This window comes from Temnothorax nylanderi, unplaced genomic scaffold (assembly GCF_030848795.1).
Source record: "Temnothorax nylanderi isolate EJ_2023f unplaced genomic scaffold, tnyl_v1.0 TNYL_tig1470_pilon, whole genome shotgun sequence".
Lineage (NCBI taxonomy): Eukaryota > Metazoa > Arthropoda > Insecta > Hymenoptera > Formicidae > Temnothorax > Temnothorax nylanderi.
In genome coordinates this window covers 1-5000 of record NW_027250532.1, presented here as the reverse complement: position 1 = coordinate 5000, position 5000 = coordinate 1, and the positions used below count along the sequence as shown (strand labels likewise).

Here is a 5000-nt window from a genome sequence, read left to right as displayed (position 1 = left end):
AATATTACCACTGTTTTTTTTCGAGGTAACAACATATGCACTACTATGCGTGTACTTGGCGCCTTTTTTACCTTTTTTTTAAAAAAGGTAATTTTGTACGGATCGACTTTACATCTCTTTTTTAGATATGGATGGATGGATGGATGGAATGGATTATGCTATTACTATTACACTATTAACTCCTTGATACACACACTGTCAAAATATACGATGACAGCTGCAAATAAAGTAAGCGCAGCGAGAGAATCAATCGGCACCGCGGAAAAGTTGCAACAATAACCGCAATATATTCGAGTTCGACTTTGCACGCCTTTTTTAGAGAGGGATACTTACTTACTCGATTTACACGGAATATTTGTAGCAATATTTACACGTAGCATTTTTTTACGTGTCTGAGAATCGTGTGTGATTAAGCATTATGTTCTCCACAAATTAATAAATATTCAAGTGATGTTAAATAACCATTATGACTAATAATACGCTGATTTTTTTATATGCGATAACCTTCGTCTTTTCCGGTCAATTTAATGATATTCATCTATAAACATTCTAATATATTCTTATACATTCTGAACATAGATACGCAGATTCTATATATACACTTACTCGATTTACACGGAATATTCGTTCAACGTGGCATTTTTTTACGCGGCTGAGACTCGCGTGTAAATAAGCTTTGTGCTCTCCACAAATTAATAAATATTCAAGTGATGTTAAATAACTATTAAGTAAATTTTTTAACAAATAATTATTTTAAATAATTAATACAAAATAGATATTAAGTAAATGTCATATAAATATTTTTTCTACATTATTTAAATAAATAGTTCATGTAAAATAAATTTTAAAAGAAGTCAGATTATCGTAATAAGTACGATCGAGTAAGCGGAGTAAGAAGATTTAGCTTACTGATATACATATAATAAGTTTAATAAATACAATAGAAAGATACATTTTCTGCCCGCATATAAAAAGCACCGCGTAAACGGAGGAATTATTTGCCGTGTAAAAAAACTGCGTAAAAGAAAAACCGCGTATAAAAATCGCATACTGCTTCGTGTCGCTATATTTTATTAAAATTAAAATTTAACAAATGTTTTGATTTATTAGGTTATTTTCAGTGTGATAAAGTTATTTAACAACAGAAACCGATAAGAAAGATATGAAGTTCGCAAATTTGCATAACTCGCATTAAGTAATTATCACAAACCATTAAATGCAAATCGTGTTCTCTCAGTATAAAAAAGCCAAACAATAACAAATAAAAACTGTTACATAAATACTTCTAATATTCTTTGTAGAAGGTCATGTTCAGCTCCTTTTTCATCAGTAAGATATATGTTTTCCAACTATTAAAAACCTTTCAAATGTAACACAATAATTAAAAAAAAAATTATATATATATATGTTTCATTAAAATTTTTTCATATAAATAACCGTTTCTCAAAGATTAAAAGACATTTGTCTAAAATGTTAAAATAATTGTTCATCAAATATTTAAAAACGTTTTTCCAAAATTTTTTTAAAATAAATGTTAAAATAAACGTTTTTTTAATAAATAAAAAGGAGTAGGAACTTATTATTTTTAACGTTTTTGTAATCATTAAAATGTGTTTCAAACACATCTAAAAATCTTTTTAAAAATATTGTTTGTTGATTGGGAAATCTTCGATTAACTTCCCGTTACACCAATTAGTGTTGTAATTGTACCATTCTCTCGCGTTATGCATACGTTATACATAAATTCTCCCATGTTTAATACAAATAGATGTTGATTATCTGCTAAAGACATAAAAACGTGTAGTACGACAAGTAATCTATTTTTTCTTACTTATTCATTTTACATTGTATGTGAATGGTATATGTCTGTTATCCCTTGGGAAAATTTAACTTAGAAATATTTAAAAAAAATCTTAAAACTTACTTTAAAGAAAAACTTAAAAAAAATTAAAGGTAAATTTGGACACTTTAAAACTATCATTTAAGGTAATCTTATAACTATAAGGCAACTTACTTCAAACAAGAATGTAAAAGGAACCTTAAAATTATGAAAAGTAAATTTCGACAATTTTAAAGTTAAAAATGCCTAAATTTACTTTTCATAATTCTAAGGTTTTTTCACAGGGATAAGTAAATTTTAAGGTAAGTATTACTGTAAGTTAAATTTGTTATTATTTTATTTATTATGAATTTTTAAAGTGTTTTTAAAATATTATTCAGTACATCCATGTTTTACAATTTAATTTGCAATACATATACTTGAAATAATGTAATATGATTCCTGATTTCTATCATATAATATTAGGGGAGAGTTGGATATTACCGCGCGGTTGACAATTCCGCGCCACTGTTTAACTCAATAACTATTTGTATTACACGCCTACAATGATCTTAATATCATAGACTAACACGGAATACCCCCTGCGAATGCGCTGTCAGTTCGTTCCGGCCGTCCATGTGAAGACACTGCGCTCTGCAAGATTTTCTGCTTATTCACTGTAATTTTGCTGGTAGTTTCGATAAGAGGTGAGTAATATAATATTTACATTACAGAATTAAATTTGACGCATTTGATAGGCTAAAACACTATAAAATTAGGTTGCAAAAAAAACATTTTGTTATTGTGTTCTACTTCATGTCACTGGCTGTTAGCAAACAACGGAGTTTTGTAACTGTATTTTTGACAACTAAGGCTTTGTTCGCGGATATGTAATAAGCGTGTAGGATTGGCGGATGACAAATATTTACCGGGACGAAAGTTAGAATTCCGCGCACACAAAAACCCGCGGATGTAGATTCAATTGTATCCGCGAGCTTACCGAAAATTTCACAAGCCCATGCAGCCCGAATGCCCCGCGGACAATTCGCGGAGAAGAGGTCGCCGAGCAGAGGTCGAGGGTATCCTCGAAGCTCAAATATCCGTCCCGTCTCGAGAATACGCGATCACGGAATGGACTGCGCTGAAAATATCACACGCTTTGTGTTTTATGATCCTTTGTCTTCCTCGAAGAATGAATGAATTGCATTAAGAAATAAGAACATTTGCGTCACACTTTTTCGTCACTTAAGAATTTTGGATTCACACTTACTTTCTTTCCTGCTTGTTAAATACAATCAAGAAATATATTGTAATATATGAATTTTGAAATGGTTATTTAAATTAAATCTGAATTATAATTAATGTTGATCTCTCTCTCAATAAGGATGGCCATCTAGAGACTTGAGATATCCTGTATAATATTTGAAGAACACAATGTTTCGTTCTTCGTATCGCAGTTAATCATCGCCTCGTGTAAATAACGAAATTTCTAGCTCGCAGGAAAAAAATGGTAACAGCTTACCATCGCTTAAGAAGGATTTATTGCTGCGCAATATACGCGATGTTTAGAGCTAACAAAAACGTGTTGTGTACCGGTGATAATCCAATAATCCAATGCTCTTTGCTATTGGAACTTTTTAACACCGTTCTTCCAAAACGCGATTTTAATTCAGTTATAAAATAATCCTTCAAAAACTACAGAAATGTGTTCCGCATATCAAGTAGTAATAATAAAATAGTAGTGAAATTCAGAGCTTACGCGAATCTGCGGAAGGATTTTGTTGATTTGCTCCGTAGAAAAACAATAACGAAGATTTTGTTTAAGGACGCCTGGCTCCAAATCATCGAGAAGTTTATAAATCCTGTCAATGATAAATTAATCAATTAAAAATACATTACAGTAAATTAATTGCGAGTTATACTTATTCATCAGACATAAGTAGAACACAGAAAATAGGAGCCGTGAAAACGATATTATTCTTATGATTGTATTTATGAAAAGGATCGTGTCTTATTAAGAAGTGTTCTGCAAAAGGATTACTGAGGTTTTCGATACACTTTCTAATCACTTTCAGAATGCTTTCCAAATTGCCCGTTGATGTGATGTGTTTCATTGACATATATATGAATCGAATATATTCACGCACTGACGAATTTCACTCTTGCTTAAGGACGTCAGCTCGACGTATTCGTCGAGGTCTCCTCCGAAATAGCGTTTTCGTTAGGACCCGTATTACCCATGGACACAATTTTGATTTAATACGTCGAGATAGAAGCAACCGACCAATTTAACTGACAGATAACGCGCGTTATCATTTCAATATGCGGCTGTGAAAAAGAGCTGCCGATATCGGAACTATCAATTTTATGCGGGAGCACTTAACTGCTGAACGACGGTAGCGTTTACGATTTCATTGTAACATCAATTTAACGATCGTAGTTACAATCCGGATACAATTTTACAGCCAGTTAAATAAACGCTGTTAACTCTGGAATTGAATGGAAATAAATTTAATAAAATAATTTATTTGTCTTATGTCTTTGGCTATACTTTCTTTAGTTTTTACTCGTTCAGATGTTCTCTTTGTGGTAAATATGCATTATAGGGGACCCAGCCCCAATGACCTTGACCTTGACATATGTCGTCAAGGTCACCCTCCTGAGTGACCTACAAAAAGTTTTAGCCGTCGCTCGTTTTTTATTAAACAGTTATTAACAAAAAAAGTTTCAAAAATATAGTAGTTATTTTGAGTATATTGAAAGGCATAAATGACTAATTGTAAGTGTATGTAAAAATAGTACACGTATGAACAAAGAAAAGTCATTTAAAGCAGATAATCGTTGATACAATGAACAGTCTTTTTGTTAAAGTAGAGATATATACTTTTCAATATACTAACTATTCTCTGCCATGAAATTTAACTGTTTAAAAGCGCGTCACTAACTTACATAGGTTAGATGACGCGCTTTAAAAGTATTTAAGTGTTTAAAGCGCGTCATCTAACCTATGTAGGTAGGATATTTTAAAAAATACATAGGTTAGATGACGCGCTTTAAAAGTATTTAAGTGTTTAAAGCGCGTCATCTAACCTATGTAGGTTAGTGAGAATGTAGGAAAGTGTATGTGTGAACTATTTCGACATATTTATTAGTCATTTATACCTTTCAATACTCAAAATTA

General features: G+C 31.5%; 1 long non-coding RNA gene across 2 annotated transcripts; it reads right to left on the bottom strand.

The window, feature by feature from the left end:
• Positions 1-2159: 2159 nt before the first annotated feature.
• Positions 2160-2956, bottom strand: LOC139787368 (uncharacterized). 2 transcript variants are annotated; one of them, XR_011722621.1, is made up of 2 exons: positions 2820-2956; positions 2160-2473 (listed from the first exon to the last, which is right to left on the bottom strand). It is a non-coding gene; the product is annotated as an uncharacterized lncRNA (long non-coding RNA). The 2 variants fall into 2 exon arrangements; XR_011722622.1 differs by having other exon boundaries at positions 2749-2911.
• Between the last annotated feature and the right edge of the window lie 2044 nt (positions 2957-5000).